The sequence below is a fragment of the Urocitellus parryii genome, chromosome 6 (genome assembly GCF_045843805.1).
Source record: "Urocitellus parryii isolate mUroPar1 chromosome 6, mUroPar1.hap1, whole genome shotgun sequence".
Classification (NCBI taxonomy): Eukaryota; Metazoa; Chordata; class Mammalia; order Rodentia; family Sciuridae; genus Urocitellus; species Urocitellus parryii.
The window spans coordinates 105,214,303-105,237,308 of record NC_135536.1 but is presented as its reverse complement, the minus strand read 5'-3'; positions in this window follow the sequence as shown (position 1 = coordinate 105,237,308).

Sequence of the window (23,006 nt, the reverse complement as noted above, 5' to 3'; positions counted from 1 at the left end):
GCCCTACATGGTGGAGTGTTGACTCTATTTTTTTTTTTTTAGCAGTTGTAAAGTTTCTGGTCTAATTCCTAAGTCTTTGATCCATTTCAATTTGAGTTTTGTGCAGGGTGAAAGATTGGGGACTAAATTCACTTTTCTACATATACCTATCTAGTTTTTTCCAGCACCCTTTGTTTAAAAGGCTATCTCTTCTCCAAGATATATTTTTAAGCATCCTTTTCAAATATCAGATGGCTATAGGTTTGTAGATTTGTCTCTCTGTCTTCTTTTCCATTGGTCTTCATGTTTATTGTGGTACCAGTACCATGCTATTTTTGTTACTACAGTTCTGTAATACAATTTCAGAGCAGGTATTGAGATGCCTCCTGCTTCAAATTTCTTGCTTAGTATTGCTTTGGCTATTTGGGGTCTCCTATTCTTCCAGATAAATTTAAGAATTGTTTTTTTCAAATTATGTGAAGAATGTCATTGGTATTCTTCACATATTAAAAATATTTTAAAATGTTAACAATCAAGCTAAATCCTGTGATTCCAAATCCCACTTATGGGTATACAGCCAGAAGAGTTGAAATTGGGATTCTGAAGTGACCCCTGTCCTCCATGTTCATTGAAGCATCACAACAACAGCCAAGCCATTAGCACCTTAACACTTAGGGAGCCTGAGGATTCCTGTGGTTCCTTACTTCCTCACTATTTGGGAATATTTTACTCTGGTTATACACATGGGATCCAATCATTTGTTAATTTGGAATTGTTGAGTTTGCATGAGCTCCCATATAGTTTTTTACTATTTTCTGTAGTAATGGTTTTTAGACTGAGTTTTTGGCTCCCTGTAGGGGTAACAGTGCAGGTTTGAAGTTTGAAATATGTGAATGGAATTCTAGGCTTCCTATTTTCTACTTTAACCAGAGTAGCACTATTTTTGTGTTATATTCTGGGGTTGCACATAGATTTTGTTAAAAATTTCACTAAGTTGAAAAAAATACTATTAATAGCATCCACGATAGGCAGTCTTTCAGCCTCTGTTTGAATATCTCTACGTTGTAGATTGTTCTATTAATTTTTTCATTGTGCAGTTTGGCCAGAAATTTCTGATTGGGGACCTAACCCTGCTTGCTTGTGTTTTTGTGCCCCTGTCATCTGGCACAGCACAGAGCAGGTCTGCTCCTAGTGCTACTTGGCAGCACAAGGTGGTCAATGCTTTCTGAATCAATGTTCCTGGAAAGTGTCCCAAAGGGCCATGAAGTTGTCATTTCAGCTTGACCAGGGCAAGGATTTAGGTCAGACACCATCCAAAGATGGTGAAGCGAGCCATGCATCTACTAAGAAGTCGACCATCCATCATCGGCACCTTTCTCCTTTTTCCATAATATTTATGCATGCAGCCACTCTCCTGAAATGATTTCTAAATTTTTAAAAAATTCTTGTTTCCATATGCAACTTTTCCTTTTGGTGTTGATAAAAGAAAAGAAAAGGCAAACATGTCTTATGAAGTGATGGTGTGCAGCTCTGGTGGTCACTTCCTGTAATTCCAGTGACTTGGGAGTTTGAAACAGGAGAATCACAAGTTCCAGGCCAGCCTCAAAAACATAGCGAGGCCCTAAACAACCTAGGAAGACAATGTCTTTAGATAGGTAGATAAATACATAGATAGATAGGAAGGACTAGGGATGTAACTCAGTGGTAAAGCACCCTGGGTTCAAGCTCTGGTACCCTTCCTCCAAAAAAAGAACATCTAAACCCTTTGCTTAATGTGATCATGGAAATATTTGTATTAACCTGAAAAATTATAGTTACAGCCAAATATCATTTCTTAATGGTTAATAAGAGTAAGGAGAACTCATCGTTAGCTTTTCCATTATTCAAAACCAATTCTAATTGTATTAATGTTTTACTAAATATCCATATGATTACATTAGCATTTGTTTTTGCTCTTGAATAAAAAAAATAACACTAGATGCTAAAAGACCCAAATACTATTTTTCTGAATCAATGGCATCTTGGTCTAATTAGTGAGCATTATTGTTGCAATATATTTATACTCACACAGTACACCAGAGACAGCACAAAGCACTCCTGTGTATAAGCAAAGCATGAAAAGAATGAAAAAAAAAAGAGTTCCAGACCTGATTCATTCATCTACATTACAAAAATCTCATGGCTATTTTCCTAATTTCCACTTGTTTGTCAGTTCTTGGCATTAACAACACTGCAAATAGAAGGGCTATAGAAGTCCTTCACCTATCCCTTTAAAAAACCCTCTCACTCACATATCCCTGGCCAAAATTGAATTAAGAGGACATAGAAAACATAAACAGACCATTAACTAGAAATGAGATAGAAGCAGTAATAAAAAGGCTTCCAACAAAGAAAAGACCAGGACCAGATGGATTCTCAGCTGCATTCTATGAGGACTTTAAAGAGTATTAATGCCAAAGCTCCTCAAGTGATTTCAAGGAAGAGAAAGGGGTGGAACATTTCCAGATTCATTTTACGAAGCTACTGTCGCCCTGATTTCAAAACTAGATAAAGACACATCAAGGAAAGAAAACTACAGACTAGTATCCCTGAGAAACTTAGATGCAAAAATTCTTAATAAAATATTGACAAATTGTATTTGACATATAAAGATTGTATATCATGACCAAGTTTGTTTCATCCCTAGGATGTAAAGATAGTTTAAAGTATGCAAATCAATAAATGTCATTCACCACATAAATGGAGTTAAGGACAAAAATCACATAGTCATCTCAATGGATGTAGAGAAAACCTTCAAAAATATTCAACACTCATTCATGATAAGAACACTAAAGAAATTAATGATAGAAGGAACTTACCTTAACGTTGTAAAGGCTATATATGAAAAACCCAAAACCAGCACCATAGTAAATGGGAAAAAACTGAAAGCATTTTCTTTAAAATCTGGGACAAAATATCCACTCTCAACCCTCCTACTTAATGTAGTGCTATAAATTCTAACCAGACCAATTAGGCAAGAGAATGAAATACAAGAGATAAAAACAGGAAAGAAAGAAGTAAAATTATCACTGTTTACAGATGATATGACCCTATACTTAGAAGATCCAAAAATCTCCACCAGAAGACTATTAGAACTAATAAACAAATTCAGCAGAGTAGCAGGCATAAAAATGGCAAATACAAAATCAGCATACAAAAATCAATAACTTTCCTATACACTAATAATAAATCTGCTGAGAAATAAATCAGGAAAAAAATCCCATTCACGATAGCCTCAAAACCAACCAACCAATCAACCAACTGAGGAATAAATCTAACCAAGGAGGTGAAAGACTTTTATGATGAAAACTTATAAAACAGTGAAGAAAAAAATTGAAGACATAAGAAGATGGAAAGACCTCCCATGTTCATGGATAAGCAGAATTAATATTGTTAAAATGCCCATATTACTAAAAGCAATATAACAGGTGCAGTGCAATCCCCATCAAAATACCAATGATATTTTTTCACAGAACCAGAAAAAAACAATCCTAAAATTTATTTGAAAGAATAAAAGACCCATAATATCCAAAGTAATTGTAAGCCAAATCAGAAATGCTGTCAGCATTCAAATCACACTACAGAGCTATAGTAACAAAAACTGCATGATTCTGGTGCAAAAACGGACACATTGATCAATGGAACAGAATAGAAGACTTAGAGACAGATCCACAAAAATACCTGATCCTTGACAGAGGTTTCAAAAACTTATGTTAGAGTAAAGACAGGCTTTTAAACAAATGGTACTGAAAAAAACTGGTTATCCATATGTAGAAGAATGAGACTAGACCCTGATCTCTCAGTATGCACAAAAGTCAACTTAAAATGGATCAAAAACCTAAGAATTAGACCAGAAACTATGCAACCCCTAGAAGAAAATGTAGGGTCAACACTCCAACATATTGGTACAGGCAATGACTTTCTTAATAGGACTCCTCAAGCTCAGGAAATAATATTAAGAAAATTAATAAATGGGATGGCATCTAGTTTAAGAAAAAACAAACTTCTTCAGAGAAGGAAAAAATTAAGAATATGAGAAAAGAACCAGCAGAATGGGAGAAAATCTTTACTAGCTATTTCTGACAGAGGATTAATATCCAGAATGAAAAAGGGCTCAAAAACTTAACACCAAAATACTCCAAAATCACTCAATTAATAAATGGGCAAATGGCCAGGCACCGTGTTGCATATCTATAATCCTAGTGGCTTGGAAGGCTGAAGCAGGGGAATTGTAGGTTCAAAGCCAGCTTCAGCAACTTAGTGAGGCACTGAGCAACTCTGGGAGACCCTGTCTCTATATAAAATATTTAAAGAGGGCTGGGCATGTGGCTTAGTGATTAAATGCCCCTGGATTCAATCCCTGGTACCAAAAAATAAAGAAATGGGCTAATGAACTGAACAGACACTTCTCAAAAGAAGGAATACAAATGGTCAACAAATACATGAAAAAATGTTTAACATCTTTAGTAATTAGGGAAATGCAAATCAAAACTACACTGAGATTTCATCTCATTCCTGTTAAAATGGCAGCCATCGAGAATATAAGTAGTAATAAATGCTGGAAAGGATGTGGAGAAAAAGGGACACGTAGTGTTAGTGGGGTTGTAAATTAGTGCAAACACTGAAAATTAGCATGGAGGTTCCTAAAACACCCTGCCATTAACTATCTCCCTCTTTAGTAATTACCCAAACAATTAAAATCAGGCTGGGTGTAGTGGTTTGTGTCTGTAATATGGTGGCTCAGGAGGCTGAGACAGGAGGATTGGAAGTTCAAAGCCAGCCTTAGCAACTTAGCGAAGCTCTAAGCAACTTAGCAAAACCCTTATTCAAAATAAAAAAATAAAAAGTGCTGGGGATGTGGCTCAGGGGTAAAGAGTGTCTGGGTTAAATCCCTTGTACTAAAACAAACAAACATAGAACAAAACTACAATCAGCATGCTGTAGTGATATAGGCACATCAGCGTTTATAGCAGTGCAATTCACAATAGCTACATATGGAACCAGCCTAGGTGTCCATCAACAGATGAATACATTTTTAAAAAATGAAATGTGTGCAATAAAGCTCCGTTGTATTATTATAACAATGGAGTTTTATTCAGTCATAAATAAGAATGAAATTATGTATTTTGCAAGAAAATGGATGGAACATTGTGTTAAGTGGAATAAGCCAAACTCAGAAAGACAAGGGTTTTATATTTTCTCTCATATGTGGAAGCCTGAGAGGAAAAAGGAAAGGAAAGGTGTGTGTGTGTAGGGATCTCATGATAATTGAAGGTAGAGCAGTAGAGCAGAGGAAAGGGAACCTGAGGAGGGAGGCGCAGAGGTAAAGGGGAAATCCTGGGGAATTTCATCAAACTATATTGTTACATCATGTGTGTGTGCGAATGTCTAACGATGAATCCCACCATTATGTATAATTCACCAATAAAAATATGGAAAAACGAATCAACAACAACAACAACAACAAAAAAGCCATTACAAAGCAGGATTCTGTTGTAGCCCTGTTTGAAGTTGCCTGGTTAACTTCACTTGCCCCTGCCAGTTCTCTCTTCAGGCCACTCACCTCAGAGGGTGGCCCTCACTCTCCACTGCAGGTGATGTAACCTGTTTGGGAAGCACATTTTCAATGAGAGATTCTATATTTTAATGGTCAGTTAGTAGCTGGCTACCAACAATCTGTGCTCTCTGCCTGGGGACAGAAACGCCAGCCTTATTAAATATTGAGAAGTTGTTCATTACTATGGGGATCTATGACAACAAGCTATCTGCATATTGAGAAAGCAGCAAGTTTACATTCTTCAGAACAGCTACTCCAGTTCTGGGGAAGGACTAATGTTTGTCTGGCTAAATATGCATAAAAATGCAGGCTCTGTCTTAGAGATCTGCTTTGTTGCTTATTTCCATTTTTTTCCTTGATAGTGAAAATTAAAAAAAAAAAACAGAAACTAACAACAACAACAACTTGCTTTTAGAAAAAGAACTAAAAACAAACCTTGTATGAAAAAAAAATCCGGTTATCTCACAATGATTGTTTTGGAGACTATACCAAATGTTTGAAATACCAACTTACATGTATGTATGTTAAAAAAAAAACATGTTTAATTAGATTACCTTGGATTCTAAGTAACTGAGAAACATGTTATGATGTAGAAGTATTTTAAGGAAAAATGTGATGGAACATTAGCTAGCTCTTTGAAATAGTCTCAATAATTGGAAAATGACAATCACCAAAGGTTCAGTCCAAGCAGGCTGCAAATCTGGAACCCAGGAACATGCAGTCCAATTTGTCTTTGAAGAGAGAATTTGGGGCTGGGGGCACAGATCAGTGGTAGAGTGCATGCTTAGCCATATGCAAGAACCTAGGTCAATCCTTGGCACCAAAAACTCAAAAAAAAAAGAGTAGAAGGAAGAGGCGGGGACTTGTATATATGAACACAGTTACTGATTACTTATTAATTTCCCATACAGAGTAGCACATAGATTTAGACCAATGGTCCATCCAGCCCATTATTCAATTTCTGACTGTGGTATGAACCATGACTGCCCATCCTCCAAAAAAGTCACCTGAAAATGTCTGAGATGTAAGCCCAGATGTGCACAGCTCTCCTTAAGTATTAAATACGGCTACTTCACTGATGAATTTATGGGACTCTTGTTGACTCTTTATTCATTTAAGATGGTGATTCAATGGTAAGTGTGAGAGGGGACCAGTGCCATCTTTCCATTGACTCTCATCAGACTGCATTGTGACCACACATATTACTGCATAGTTACATGGTTGAGTGGGGGTTTTCTGGTGTGTATGTCTATTTATAAACAAGAACAATGAAGCTGTTGATGGCAGGGATGATGTCTCTGTGCACAGTGGACTTTGCTCTTGTTTTCCCTCCTTCAAGCCCTCCCTTTTTGGTTCCTCTCTTCCTGCGGCTACTGAGAGTCTTTGTCTTATAGACATGTTGAATCATATGAATGGTCCCTTCTGAGAGTCAAATGGTGGAAATGTTTCTACAACCTCAGCCGTGGAAGCTTTCTAAGCTCTGTAGGATGTTCTCTAATTATCCCTAGATGCTTGTTAAAACAGTCGTTGAGAACAAAACTCTTCTTGGAATTTGCATTTCATCTTTTTCAGTGTGTTTTACATGCTTTCTCATCTATGAAATTTGCTTCATCCCCTAGCTGATAACTCTCGTTTGTTACCCTACTTTGCTGCTTTTAAAGAACATAGCACTAATTAAGAGTATGGGCTTATATTTGACCATGACAACTTTTTTTTTTTACAACTTATTAATTCTGGAATTCAGGGTAAGCAAGTCAATTTTTTTTTAATATTTGTTTTTTAGTTTTACAATGGGACAAAACTAGGATCACTCTTATGAGTTGTTACCAGGATTAAATAATGAATGTCACATGCTTAGCAATATGTTTAACACATAGTAAACAAATGCTTAGGCATTGTTACTGCCTTTATACATTCAGCAACATCCTCCAATACTAATTGAACACTAACTCTGGACAGACAGTGAAAATAAACAGTAAAACACAGACATCATTCTGGAACACTACTCAGAGTCTGGTGGCAAAAATAGATAAAGGAGCATTTATAATATGGTGTGGACAAGTACTTTTGTAACGGTGCATTCATAATTCATACCCAGCTCTAGTACAGTTCTGTGCAATAGTAATATTACTTTCAGAAGAGGAATCTGTAACCCAGGAAATGAACTGAAGTCGCAAGGCAAAGGCAACTCCGAAATCTCTTGCTTCTAGAATTCGTGTCTTGCTCTGTGCAGCAGGCTGACCTGGCTCATGCTGTGCTCTCCTGTGTTGTTGCTTGTAGTTTTGCATGAATGCTCTCACTCCTATTTGACTTTTTAACTTTTGGGGTATCATAGTCTAGGTTGATTTCAGCAGGGACCATGTTGCTGTGGGGAAAGCATTGGGTCGGGGGACAGGGTCATTCTAGGTATGTGCCAGTTCTTCTATTATGTTGTTTAAGTATGTGGCTTGTGCCCCCACCTCTGTGGACCTCAGGTCCTCCAGCTGTTTAATAAAGGCTTTGATGAGTTTTGAGAAGCTGGGTTCAGGGGCAGTGCCCCAGCCCCCTCCCTCAGAAGGCTCTGTTTTTATCTATGTAAATATATTAGTGTTTCGTGAAAGATGATATTAGGAGAGAAAAGGGATTCTGCTGCTACCAGCATTTTGAAACCCTCTGGTTAAATGATTTCTAAGATCTTGGTCTAAAATTCCATGATTTTAGTTGCTGAAATCAATAAAAAAAAAAAAAAACCCAGAAAGAAGAAAACTTGTGTGATTTATTCTCACCCTTCCTGCCTCCCCAAAATGCTCAAAAGCAGAGGATAAATGATTTTTAATAGCTAAATAGGCTAGTTATAAGTTTTTTTAAGGTTTTGTTCCCTCCTATGTAAGTTGAAAGTTAGTAGCTATCTTAACCAACGCGGTATGCAGTGGAATGATTTTGGAGTTGGAGGACGTGGGGTCAGGTTCTGGACGCCATATGTGCTGCGTGTGGCCTTTTGGGCGTCACTTCACTGCTCTCAGCTTTGGTCCCCTGCTCCTCTGCCTCGGGAGGGTTAAGATAGAAGTAACTGAGGTAAAAGTGCTTGGAAACCGTGGCTGCTGCAAAAATGTCAATTCTCATTTTACAGTTGCTTTTAACATATTGATAAACTTCCAGTGAAGACTCTTGAGGTTTTTCAAATCTTTAACTTTTCAGAGTTCCAGCCATTTCCTTCCATGGATGTCTCTGGAGTTTGTTCGACAGACAGGTCTCTAGTGAACAAAGAGAGGAGGCTCTGTGTGTGTGTGTGTGTGTGTGTGTGTGTGTGTGTGTGTGTGAGAGAGAGAGAGAGAGAGAGAGAGAGAGAGAGAGAGAGAGAGAGAGAGAGAGAGAGATAGTGTGTGTGTGTTATTGTCTTTTCTGTCCAGGCTGACAAATGGGTTTGGGTCCAGACTTCCCCCTACATTATTAATGAAAAATTTCATATCACCTGAGGCTAACCTAGTTCCTTTCACAAGTCTTTGGCGACTAACAATCTCACTGCCATCTGAAGAGAAGTCTGCCAAGCAAAGACTCTCCTTCCCGCTCTTCCCCTTAAGTAACACTTTAACATATCTAGCACACGACTGCTTCAAATTAGGTTTGAATAAAATGCTGTGATAAATATGTAAGTGTCTCCCTACACAGATTGCCACTTGTTTAGGGATTAAGGTATCGATTTTTGAATGTTGCTGAGATTTAGACATGGGTTAATTAAACATTTACATATATGTGCTGAACAATATATTGCATGGTACAATAATGTGCACTTTAATCAGAAACCATGGGTGTTTGTGTTTGCTTTTTCCATGTTAATTGGCACCATGCTGGTTCCAGCTTAGGTATTTGGCTAGATGGAAGAAAATAGACATGGTGTTTTAAATATTTTAATTAGGACCAGCAGTTCTCAGCTCACTCATTTCTCATTGGATTGTTTTTCATGCATGAATAAATTAGCAAGCATGGAAGTACTCTGTAGAAAGTGGTTGCCCTCTGGCCATAAAAAGAGTCCTGATCATTAATACTTTAATGAAATTAGCTGTGAGCAAAATATTATTCCTTTTAACTGTGTTCTAATTTCTTAATTTTAATTAGGCACATAATTGTAGGGTGCTGAAATTATCTTCCTGTTCAGCAGCTAAAGTTCCATCACCAGGAGCCTGTGGCTCAAACACGGCTCGCTCTCCACTGTCTCTAGCAGGAAATTTTCAGTCCGACTGTTTTTTTTTTTTTTTTTCCTGCTTTACCAAAGTTCCCCTCCACCCTCCATTTGCCACCATGATGTGGTACTTCAAGGCTCCTGCTCCTGACTCCCCTCCTTGGTAATGAAGCTGTTGGGCTTCGAATCAGCCTAGAGGTGAAGCAATGAGGTCTATGATGAATGTGGTCTGCTGATGTTTTCCTTCTAGTGTTTTTGTCTCCTTATAGCCTCACCTAAACATCTGCCCACATGGTTGTATTTTAGAATTGCCTCTCTCTACTACATATTATTTTATTGGATGGTTTAAATTGGTTCTCTGAGCTCTGTGAGATTAGGGTATTTTTTTCCCTCTGTTAGTCACCAATTTGTAGCATATAGTTCTTGCTGCGTCCAAAGGTAATTATTGATGTGTGACTCTTAAAGCATCTCTTGACTTCATAACTCTGAAAATTCCTTTTTTTATATAATTTTTTACTTGTTTTAATGAGTGATACATGATAGTAGAATGCATTTATGTACTTTGATATACATAAATGTGGTATAATTTCTCATTTTTCTAAAGGTACATATTGTAGAATCACATCAGTCACGCAGTTATATATGTACATAAAGTAATAATGTCTGTTTCATTCTACTATCTTTGCTAACACCATATCCCCTCCCTTCCCTTTACTCCCCTCTACCTAATCTAAAGTAACTCTATTCTTTCATAATGCACACCCTTGTTTTATCCATTCATCTTTTGAGGGGCACCTAGTTGGTTCCATAGTTTAGCTACTGTGAATTGAGATACTATAAACATTGACGTGGCTGAGTCACTGTAGTAGGTTGATTTTAAGGCCGTTGGGTATAAAACCGAGCAGTGGGATAGCTGGGTCAAATGGTGGTTCCATTCCAAGTTTTCTGAGGAATCTCCATACTCACTTTCATAGTGGTTACACCAATTTGCAGTCCCACTAGCAATGTGTGTCCCACCACATCCTTGCCAACATTTATTATTGAGTATATTCTTGATGATTGCCATTCTAACTGGAGTGAGATAAAATCTTAGAGTAGTTTTGATTTACATTTTTCTAATTGCTAGAGACGTTGAATATTTTTTCATATATTTGTTGATTGATTGTATTTCTTCTTTTTTGATGTATCTTCTTCAGTTCCTTAGCCCATTTATTGATTGGGTTATTTGGTTTTTTGGTGTGAAGCTTTTTGAGTTCTTTATATATCCTAAATATTAATGCTTTATCTAAGGAACATGTAGTAAAGATTTTCTCCCAATCTATAGGCTCTCTCTTCACATTATTGATTGTTTATTTTGCTTAGAAGAAGAAGCTTTTTAGTTTGAATCCATCCCATTTATTGTTTCTTGATTTTACTTCTTGTTCTTTATGGGTCTTGTTTTTGAAGTCAGATTTAGTCCTACTTTTTCTTCTGGTAGGTGCAAGGTCTCTGTTCTAGTGCCTAAGTCTTTGATCCACTTTGAGTTGAGCTTCATGCAGGATGAGAGATAGAAGTTTAATTTCATTTTGTTACACATGGCTTTCCATTTTTCCCAGCACCATTGTTGAATAGGCTATCTTTTCTCTAGTGAATGTTTTTGGCACCTTTGTCTAGTATGAAATAACTGTATTAATGTGGGTTTGTCTGTGTGTCTTCTATTCTGTACCACTGGTCTATCTGCCTACTTTGGTGCCTATACCATGCTGTTTTTGTTACTATTGTTTTGTATTATAGTTTAAGGTCTGGTATTGTGTTGCCTCCTGCTTCACTTTTCTTCCTAAGAATTGCTTTGGCTATTCTGGGTCTCTTAATTTTTTTCAAATGAATTTCATGATTGCTTTTTCTAGTTCTATAAGGAATGTCATTGGGATTTTAGTAGTAATTGCATTAAATCTGTATAACAGTTTTGGTAGTATGGCCATTTTGACAATATTAATTCTGCCTATCCAGGATCATGGGAGGTCTTTCTAAGTTCTTCTTCTCTGTCTTTCTTTAGTGTTCTGTAGTTTTCATTGTAGAAGTCTTTCAACACTTTTGTTAGATTGATTCCCAAATATTTTATTATCTTTGAGGGTGTTTTGAATAGGATAGTTTTCTTAATTTCTCTTTCAGTGGATTCAACACTGATACATAGGAATGCATTGATTTATGGGTGTTGATTTTATATCCTGTTACTTTGTTAAATTCATTTATGAGTTCTAGAAGTTTTCTAGTGTAGTTTTTTGGGTCTTCTAAATATAGAATCATGTTATTGGCAAATAGTGATAGTTTGAGTTCTTCTTTTCCTATATGTATCACTTTAATTTATTTTGTCTGATTGCTCTGGCTAAAATTTCAAGGATGATATTGAATAAAAGTGGTGAAAGAAGGCATCCTTGTCTTGTTCTAGTTTTTAGAGGGAATTCTTTCAATTTTTCTCCATTTAGAATTATGCTGGCCTTGGGTTTAGCATAACTAGCTTTTATGATGTTTAAGTATGTTCCTCCTATCCCTAGTTTTTCTAGTGTTTTTAACATGAGGGGTGCTGTATTTTGTCAAATGCTTTTTCTGCATCTATTGAGATGATCATATAATTTTTGTTTTTAAGTCTATTGATATGATGAATTATGTTTATTAATTTCTGTATATTGAAATAACTCTGCATCCCTGGGATGAACCCCACTTGATTGTGGTACACCATCTTTTTAATATGCTTTTGTATGTGATTTTCCAGAATTTTATTGAGAATTTTTGCATCTATATTCACCAGGGATATTGGTCTAAAGTTTTCTTTCCTTCCTGTGTCTTTGTCTGGTTTTGATATCAGGGTGATATTAGCCTCAGAGAATGAGTTTGGAAGGATTCCTTTTTTTTCTATTTCATGGAACACTTTGAGGAATATTGGTGTTAATTCTTCTTTGAAGGCCTTATAGAACTAAGCTGAGAATCTGTCTGAATCCCAGGCCTTTCTTAATTGGTAGGCTTTTGATGGTGTTTTCTATTTCATTTGATTAAAATATGGTACTTTGTAATATTTGAGGCCAAAAAAAAAAAAAGAATTCCCGAATCAAAACCCAAATGTGGCTTCTGAGTTTGATAACACAGTAATTCAAATTTGCTGTGTTCTGATTTTAGAAGAAATAGTGTGGAATCTAGATTAAAATTTAAGTGAGATGCTTAAAGTTCTTTACTTCACATTATTCTCCAAAATTCAAACTGAAATTGATCATGACATGTATTGAGTATATATGACTCAGTATCTACCAAGAATTCATTTGATAATTGTTTGCTAACTTCTCACCCACTTCCTGATACATGGACCAGTGATTTTGATTGGGGACAGATGAGAATGGCAGAAACATGAGGTTAATAGAATAATTCTATAAAATGGGCTGATTGTCCTGACCCCCACGTTTTTCTTTTACAAAAAGCAATTTACCTACTGGCTTAAATGGACAGGCTTTGTCACATTCCTCAGCCAACTACATGTTACCTAAAGGAAAAATGCAGGCCTGAAATAATATTGTAAGAGGAAGCCAAGTTATCCTGAAGGGGAAGACTTTTGTGTTTCACAGGCCAGATCATGAAATTCAGAGAGAGAAGGATAATTCCCTCTAAGCATAAAACCTGTAAGAATGATAGTTAAGAATCCAATTAGAAGGGGCTGGGGATGTGGCTCAAGCAGTAACACACTTGTCTGGCATGCGTGGGGCGCTTCTTAGGGATCCCCAATAAAACTAGAGTGCAGGAGAGTGCACTATTCCTCCTCTCTCTGAGAGGACCCATTCTCCCCCTTGAGAGTGTCCTCTTTCCCTTTTCCTATCTCTTCAATCAACTCATGTTGTTACTCTGAGTGACACATCTGAAATATTTCTGACTTGATTGCAAGAATAAGGATTTGAAGGGGAAGTCTTCATGCTGCATCAGTCTCTTGGGCAGCCCCAGCCCTATAACATTTTTTTTTTCCCCACTGACTCAGGAGAGACAACTGACTCACTTATTTAACTACATTATAGTTATTAAATAAATACAGGTTCATATTTTATGGGCCCATAAAAAGTTTACATATTTGATCTGATATGTTAAATGATAATAATAGAAACTCACCCATTGGTTTATGGAATTATTAAATGACATAAATGCGAACGAACAAGGCACACAGAAGGCTACCTGACATATATTGAGTAGTCAATAAATGTCAGAAAATATTATTGACATTCTCATTAGTAATATGGCATAAGTGTAGACTGTCACTTTATGAACTTTATAACATTTTATTTTATAATGTGCAAATCTCTTCTATGAACTTACTTAACCGCATCCATTTTATAAAAATAGAGATGAGATACCCAGCTTTACCAAATTAGGCAAATGTTATCCCCCAATCTTCTTGAAACATAATTCCATCAGATTTAGCTGGAGGCTCACCACACACTAGAATCCAAGGATTCTAGTACTGAGCATGAAAATACAGTGAACACAGGGACAATTTGATGCCATCTCCCGGGCCCTTCTTCCCATTCCCAAGGTGAATGCAATTCCACACCTGTGGCATGATCATCCCATCTGTGTCTCACCTTTTACTGTATCTAAGTCATAAGTAAATAATAGCTAATGATCAGGGACTGATTCTAGTTTTGTGCAACAGAAACTTGTAAAATCTTGGCAGTCTTTCAAGTGAATTTTTTTATAATAAGAAAATAAATCTTAACAAGTTATAAATTTAAAAACAAAGAGTATCAGAAACATTTAGAAAAAATATTTTTGTTAACTGACACACTTCTGATATACTTTTTCTCCAATTTTTTGAACTTTTTGTTCAAATTTAGTTTCTAATTTAGTAATATTTTTGTTTCTAATTTAGTGATATTTTCTAGATATGGTTTTCTGAATTAACATTCTAAATGGATATTATTTCCTGAAGTTTTAGAGAAATATCTCCCTAAATAATAATCTAAATACAAAGATAATTTTTCCTTTAGCATGATTAACTAAAAATGTATTTTTGATAGGTGAAATTCATAAAGTGTGAAACTTTACATGCAGAAATATTCTTTTTTTTGTGATACTGCTATGAGTTTTTTCCCCTATACGCACAGAAGTTAGGATAGATTCTCATTTTTTTTCACTATATATTCTATTTCTATTTTATTATTTTTTAAAATTTTTATTGTTGGTTGTTCAAAACATTACATAGTTCTTGACATATCATATTTCACACTTTGATTCAAGAGGGTTATGAACTCCCATTTTTACCCCATGTACAGATTGCAGAATCACATCGGTTACACATCCACTGTTTTACATATTGCCATACTAGTGTCTGTTGTATTCTGCTGCCTTTCCTATCCTCTACTATCCCCCCTCCCCTCCCCTCCCTTCCCCTCTTCTCTCTCTACCCCATCTACTATAATTCATTTCTCCCCCTTATATTTTTTCCCTTTCCCCTCACTTGATCTTGTATGTAATTTTGTATAATCATGAGGGTCTCTTTCCATTTCCATGCAATTTCCCTTCTCTCTCCCTTTCTTTCCCACCTCTCATCCCTGTTTAATGTTAATCTTCCTCTCATGCCCTTTCTCCCTACTCTGTTCTTAGTTGCTCTCCTTATATCAAAGAAAACATTTGGCATTTGTTTTTTAGGGATTGGCTAGCTTCACTTAGCATAATCTGGTCTAATGCCATCCATTTCCCTGCAAATTCCATGATTTTGTCATTTTTTAATACAGAGTAATACTCCATTGTGTACAAATGCCACATTTTTTTAATCCATTCATCTATTGAAGGGCATCTAGGTTGGTTCCACAGTCTAGCTATTGTGAATTGTGCTGCTATGAACATCAATGTAGAACTCTCCCTGTAGTATGCTCTCTTTAGGTCTTTAGGGAATAGACCAAGAAGGGGAATAGCTGGGTCAAATGGTGGTTCCATTCCCAGCTTTCCAAGAAATCTCCATACTGCTTTCCAAATTGGCCGCACCAATTTGCAGTCCCACCAGCAATGTACAAGTGTACCCTTTTCCCCACATCCTCACCAGCACTTGTTGTTGTTTGACTTCATAATGGCTGCCAATCTTACTGGAGTGAGATGGTATCTTAGGGTGGTTTTGATTTGCATTTCTCTGACTGCTAGAGATGGTGAGCATTTTTTCATGTACTTGTTGATTGATTGTATGTCCTCCTCTGAGAAGCATCTGTTTAGGTCCTTGGCCCATTTGTTGATTGGGTTATTTGTTTTCTTGTTGTTTAATTTTTTGAGTTCTTTGAATACTCTGGATATTAGGGCTCTATCTGAAGTGTGAGGAGTAAAGATTTGTTCCCAGGATGTAGGCTCCCTATTTACCTCTCTTATTGTTTCTTTTGCTGAGAAAAAACTTTTTAGTTTGAGTAAGTCCCATTTATTGATTCTAGTTATTAACTCTTGTGCTATGGGTGTCCTATTGAGGAATTTGGAGCCCGACCTCACAGTATGTAGATCAGAGCCAACTTTTTCTTCTATCAGACACCCTGTCTCTGATTTGATATCAAGCTCCTTGATCCATTTTGAGATAACTTTTGTGCATGGCGAGAGAAAGGGATTCAGTTTCATTTTGTTGCATATGGATATCCAGCACCATTTGTTGAAGATGCTATTCTTCCTCCATTGCATGCTTTCAGCGCCTTTCTCAAAATTAAGATAGTTGTAATTTTGTGGATTGGTCTCTGTGTCCTCTATTCTGTACCATTGGTCCACCTGCCTGTTTTGGTACCAGTACAATGCTGTTTTTGTTACTATTGCTCTGTAGTATAGTTTGAAGTCTGGTATTGCTATACCACCTGATTCACACTTCCTGCTTAGAGTTGTTTTTGCTATTCTGGGTCTTTTATTTTAACATATGAATTTCATGATTTCTTTATCTATTTCTACAAGAAATGCCATTGGGATTTTGATTGGCATTGCATTAAACCTATAGAGAACTTTTGGTAATATCGCCATTTTGATGATGTTAGTTCTGCCTATCCATGAACAGGGTATATTTTTCCATCTTCTAAGATCTTCTTCTATTTCTCTCTTTAGGGTTCTGTAGTTTTCATTGAATAAGTCTTTCACCTCTTTTGTTAAATTTATTCCCAAGTATTTTATTTTATTTTTTTTGAGGATATTGTGAATGGAGTGGTTGTCCTCATTTCCATTTCAGAAGATTTGTCGCTGATATACAGGAATGCCTTTGATTTATGCGTGTTGATTTTATATCCTGCCACTTTGCTGAATTCATTTATTAGCTCTAATAGTTTCTTTGTAGACCCTTTTGGGTCTGCTAGGTATAGAATCATGTCTTCTGCAAATAGTGATAATTTAAGTTCTTCTTTTCCTATTTTTATGCCTTTAATTTCTTTCGTCTGTCTAATTGCTCTGGCCAGTGTTTCGAGAACTATGTTGAACAGAAGTGGTGAGAGAGGGCATCCCTGTCTTGTTCCAGATTTTAGAGGGAATGCCTTCAATTTTTCTCCGTTCAGAATGATGCTAGCCTGAGGCTTAGCACAGATAGCTTCTACAATGTTGAGGTATGTTCCTGTTATCCCTAGTTTTTCTAGAGTTTTGAACATAAAGGAATGCTGTACTTTGTCAAATGCTTTTTCTGCATCTATTGAGATGATCACATGGTTTTTATCTTTAAGTCTATTAATGTGGTGAATAACATTTATTGATTTCCGTATATTGAACCAGCCTTGCATCCCAGGGATGAAACCTACTTGATCATGGTGTACACTTTTTTTGATATGTTTTTGTATCTGATTTGCCAGAATTTTATTGAGGATTTTTACATCTAGGTTCATTAGAGATATTGGTCTGTAGTTTTCTTTCTTTGAAGTGTCTTTGTCTGGTTTCGGAATCAGGGTGATGTTGGCCTCGTAGAATGAATTTGGAAGTTCTCCCTCTTTTTCTATTTCCTGAAATAGCTTGAAAAGTATTGGTATTAGTTCTTCTTTAAAGGTTTTGTAAAACTCTGCTGTATACCCATTCGGTCCTGGGCTTTTCTTAGTTGGTAGTCTTTTGATGGCTTCTTCTATTTCCTCAATTGATATTGGTCTGTTTAGGTTGTCTATATCCTCCTGACTCAATCTGGGCAGATCATATGACTTAAGAAATTTATCGATGCCTTCACTATCTTCTACTTTATTGGAGTATAAGGATTCAAAATAATTTCTGATTATCTTCTGTATTTCTGAAGTGTCTGTTGTGATATTGCCTTTTTCATCCCGTATGCTAGTAATTTGAATTCTCTCTCTTCTTCTCTTCGTTAGCATGGCTAATGGTCTGTGGATCTTATTTATTTTTTCAAAGAACCAACTTTTAGTTTTGTCAATTTTTTCAATTGTTTCTTTTGTTTCAATTTCATTGATTTCAGCTCTGATTTTAAAATTATTTCTTGCCTTCTACTTCTTTTGCTGTTGTTTTGCTCTTCTTTTTGTAGGATTTTGAGATGAAGTGTGAGATCATTTATTTCTTGTTTTTTTCTTCTTTTAAAAATGAACTCCAAGCAATGAATTTTCCTCTTAGAACTGCTTTCATTGTGTCCCATAGATTCTGATATGTTGTGTCTGTGTTTTCATTTAACTCTAAGAATTTTTTAATTTCCTCCTTGATGTCTTCTATAACCCATTGATCATTCAGTAACCTATTGTTCATTCTCCAAGTGATGCATGATTTTTCCTTCCTTCTTTTTTTGTTGATTTCCAGTTTCATTCCATTATGATCAGATACGATGCATGGTATTATCTCTACTCTTTTATAATGTCTAAGAGTTGCCCTGTGACATAATATATGATCTATTTTTGAGAAGGATCCATGTGCTGCTGAGAAAAAAGTGCAACTGCTTGATGTTGGGTGGAATATTCTATATATGTCAATTAAGTCTAGGTTATTAATTGTATTATTGAATTCTATAGTTTCTTTATTCAACTTTTGTTTGGAAGATCTGTCCAGTGGTGAGAGAGGTGTGTTGAAGTCTCCCATAATTATTGTATGGTGGTCTATTAGACTCTTGAACTTGAGAAGAGTTTGTTTGATAAACATAGCTGCACCATTGTTTGGGGCATATATATATATATATATATATATATATATATATATATATATGATTGTTATGTCTTGTTAGTGTATGGTTCCCTTGAGCAGTATGTAGTGTCCCTCTTTATCCCTTTTGATTAACTTTGGCTTGAAATCTATTTTATTTGATATGAGTATGGACACTCCTGCTTGTTTCCGAAGTCCATATGAGTGATATGATTTTTCCCAACCTTTCACCTTCAGTCTATGTATGTCTTTTCCTATCAAATGCGTCTCCTGTAGGCAGCATATTGTTGGAACTTTTTTTTGATCCATTCTATTAGCCTGTGTCTCTTAATTGGTGAGTTTAAGCCATTAACATTTAGGGTTATTTTTGAGATATGGATTGTTCTTCCAGCCATATTTGTTTATTTATGTTACTTAACATGGTTTGTTTTTCCTCTTTGATTATTTTTTTCCCTTTACTGTACTACCTCCCACTGTTGGTTTTCATTGTTATTTTCCATTTCCTCTTCCTGTAATGTTTTGCTGATGATGTTTTGAAGAGATGGTTTTCTAGCTGCAAATTCTTTTAACTTTTGTTTATCTTGGAAGGTTTTAATTTCATCTTCCATCCTGAAGCTTAATTTCGCTGGATACACAATTCTTGGTTGGAACCCATTTTTTTTTTCAGCATTTGAAATATATTGTTCCAGGATCTTCTAGCTTTCAGAGTCTGTGTTGAAAGATCAGCTGTTATCCTGATTGGTTTACCCCTAAATGTAATCTGCTTCCTTTCTCTTGTAGCTTTTAAAATTCTCTCCTTATTCTCTATGTTGGGCATCTTCATTATCATGTGTCTAGGTGTAGATCTCTTATGATTTTGCACATTCAACGTCCTGTAGGCTTCTAGAATTTGGGATTCGGTCTCATTCTTCAAGTCTGGGAAGTTTTCTTGTATTATTTCGTTGAACAGATTGCTCATTCCTTTGGTTTGGACCTCTATACCTTCCTGTATCCCAATGACTCTTAAGTTTGGTCTCTTTATGTTATCCCATATTTCTTGGATGTTCTGCTCATGGTTTCTTAACAGTCTTGCTGAGCTGTCTATGTTCTTTTCAAGTTGAAATACTTTGTCTTCATTGTCTGATGTTCTATCTTCTAAGTGTTCTACTCTGCTGGTAGTATTCTCAATTGAGTTTTTAAGTTGGTTTATTGCTTCCTGCATTTCTAGGATTTCTGTTTGTTTTTTATAACCTCTATCTCCCTGTATAGTTGATCTTTTGCTTCTTGGATTTGTTTATGTAATTCATTGTCGAAGTGATCTTTCATTGTCTGATTTTGCTGTCTAATGTCTTCCTTGAGACTCCAGATCATCTGAAGCATGTATATCCTGAATTCTTTATCTGACATTCCATCTGCTGCAGATATTACCTCTTCTAAAGTTGAGTTGACCTGCATTGCTTGTGGTCCTTTCTTTCCTTGTCTTTTCATATTGCTCGTGGTTCTTTCTGCTTGGTGAAACTGTTGTGTTATTGAATTTTCCCCCTATATATATTTATATTGCTCTTGTATAGTTGCAAAGTCTCCCTTTTGTGGAGAAAGACAATGTTAACAGTTCTCAATATCAATAGTACATCATCTAAGCACACGTTTTCCTTATTACTACATTTATAGCTAGACTCTATGTCTACAAATGTTGGTTTCGATTATCATTTACAAATATAGTCATTAGTTTCATGAAAGGCATACCATTTCTGGTAGCTTGAAGAAAACTGGATTTCAGGTGTAGGATGTTATGTTTATGGAGAAAGGAGTGAGGGTATGTGGTTAATCTAACTTAGTAACTTTGGAGAGCTCTAACCAATAGATGGATAATTTATGGAAGAATGTATAGATTCAAATTCCTATCTGTATTTATAAGATTACCCTACTTATGAATGGCAAAATTTAGGGGGTTGCAAGTGGGATAGAGGCAGTAAGAGGGAGGGAAACAGATAACAAGGAAAGGGAGAGAAAAAAGAGAGCGGGAAAAAGAAAATAGGAGAAAAAATAAAAGGAATAAAAAGAGGGAAAGGAGGTGGGGCATATGCAATTCCTCTATAGTATATTATTCTGGTGATTCAGTTGTTAAAGACCTTTTTCGTGTACAATTTTTGGTTTCACATATGTTGAGGTTTCGAAGACCCGAGGGGGAAGGGTAGAGGAGACTGGGTGAATGGCTGAAAAGCGAGAGAGAAGAGAGAAAAAGAAAGAAAAAAATAGTCTCTCAGAACTCTGTTTTTATTTCTTCCAGTTGGTGGCGTTGTCTATTCCTAGCTTGAGTCTCTGGGTTCAGGATGGTGGTGGTAGTCAGTGTGAGAGGACTTGAGCTTCCACCTGTGCCCTCTCTACTCTTATTCTCTGAGATGTAAACTAGGTGCCTGATCCACTGCAGAACCGCACTGGTAGCCACGCCAGTCAATCGGTTGGTGGGTTTTAAGGGTTGGTGGGATTTTCCAAGATGAGTTCTATCAGTTTTTCTCATAAGGTGTTTGATGAGGTGGGGGTGTTGGGAAAACCTTATGTTTGTCAAGAGCTCGGTCAGGTGACTGCACGGGCGGGTGGCAGGGCCCCTCCTCCAGTTGGAGTGGTCTGTCTACCTCACCTGCGGGAGGCTGGGCTCCTCCATCTGGGGAGGTCTGTCTACCGCTCAGGCGAGTTGCTGGGCCTGTTCTCCAGGTCACAGGTCTGCCTACCATGCAGGCGCAGGCGGCGGCTGAGCCCCTCCTCCAATTGGGGTGCTCTGTCTACCACGACAGCAGGCCGCTGGGCCTGTTCTCCAGGTCGCAGGTCTGCCTACCGTGCAGGTGCGGGTGGCGTCTGGGCCCTTCCTCCAATTGGGATGATTTGTCCACCACGCAGGCGGGCCACTGGGCCCCTTCTCCGGGACGCGGGGTCTGCCTACCTTGCAAGCTGCGGCTGGGCCCTCGTCCAATAGGGGTGATCTGTCTACCGCGCGGGGGGTGGGGGGCACCGCTGGGCCTGTTCTCCAGGTTGCAGGTCTGCCTACCATGCAGGTGTGGGCGGCAGCTGTGCTCCTCCTCCAATTGGGGTGATCTGTCTATCACGCTGGCGGGCCGCTGGGCCTGTTCTCTAGATTCTCATTTGTAAGGGTTTCCCCCAAAGAAAACAAAGCAGTGTGTTTATAATTTCCTATATTGAGTTTCAAGTCTATTCTTTTTTAAAATTTTTGTTTTAGTTGAACATGGACACAATACCTTAGTTTTACTTATTTATTTTTTTAATGAGGTGCTGAGGATCAAACTCAGTGCCTCACATGTGCAAGGCAAGCGCTCTACCACTGAGCCACAACCCCTCAAGTGTATTCTTGACAAGAGAGACTGGTGTTTTGATTAGATATCTATGAAAATTGAATCTTCCATGGATAATTTTACATGTCTGACAACTACAAGCTTTTTTGAAACCCAGTTTTTGATTCCACACATTTCAGACCTTGCTACTTTTGAGCTCTTTCACATTTCCAGTACATGGTGGTACAGAGTATGTTTATGTCCTGAGCTGACCTTGGCAGCACACCTTTGAGTCATGACCCTGAACCTGTGGGTCAACAGGGTGGACAGAAGTTTTCCTGCAGGAGGAGGGTAGTGAAGCATGTGGACCTTTCTCACAAAATTCAACTAAGTGTGTCCCCAATAGAACTTCTAACTCAGATCCAAAAAAAAAAAAAAAAAAAAAATGCTCATTGTCACTCCAGTGCTATCAGGGAAGAGAGACATGAGTTGGTGTGGGACCAACAGTTGTCTTAACAAAGTATGGTTAAAAATGTTTTACTTGTACAAATTTTACAAAACATTTGACCATGTGAATGCACTGGCAGAGTCCTTCCTGGGACTTTGGAAGGGACCCAAAATGCTTAAGGGACACTGAAGTTTATGTTTCATCAATACTGGAGTAACTCTGCCTCTCATAGCATTGTTATGTACATTGGAAAGTTCTAGATCAATGTTACAGTACGGTTCTTATCTTTCTGTAACATTCTTTTATCACTCAATGTTGAGTTTTCCAGATTTATTGACACATGTTAAGTCTCATTTATTTAACACCTCTCCACTATTTAATGAAGATGTCATGTTTTATTTTCATTTTTCTCCTTATGGCATTCAGGTTATTTCCAAGTTTTTTTTTTCCCACTATAAATAATACTGAGTAAATATCCCAGTA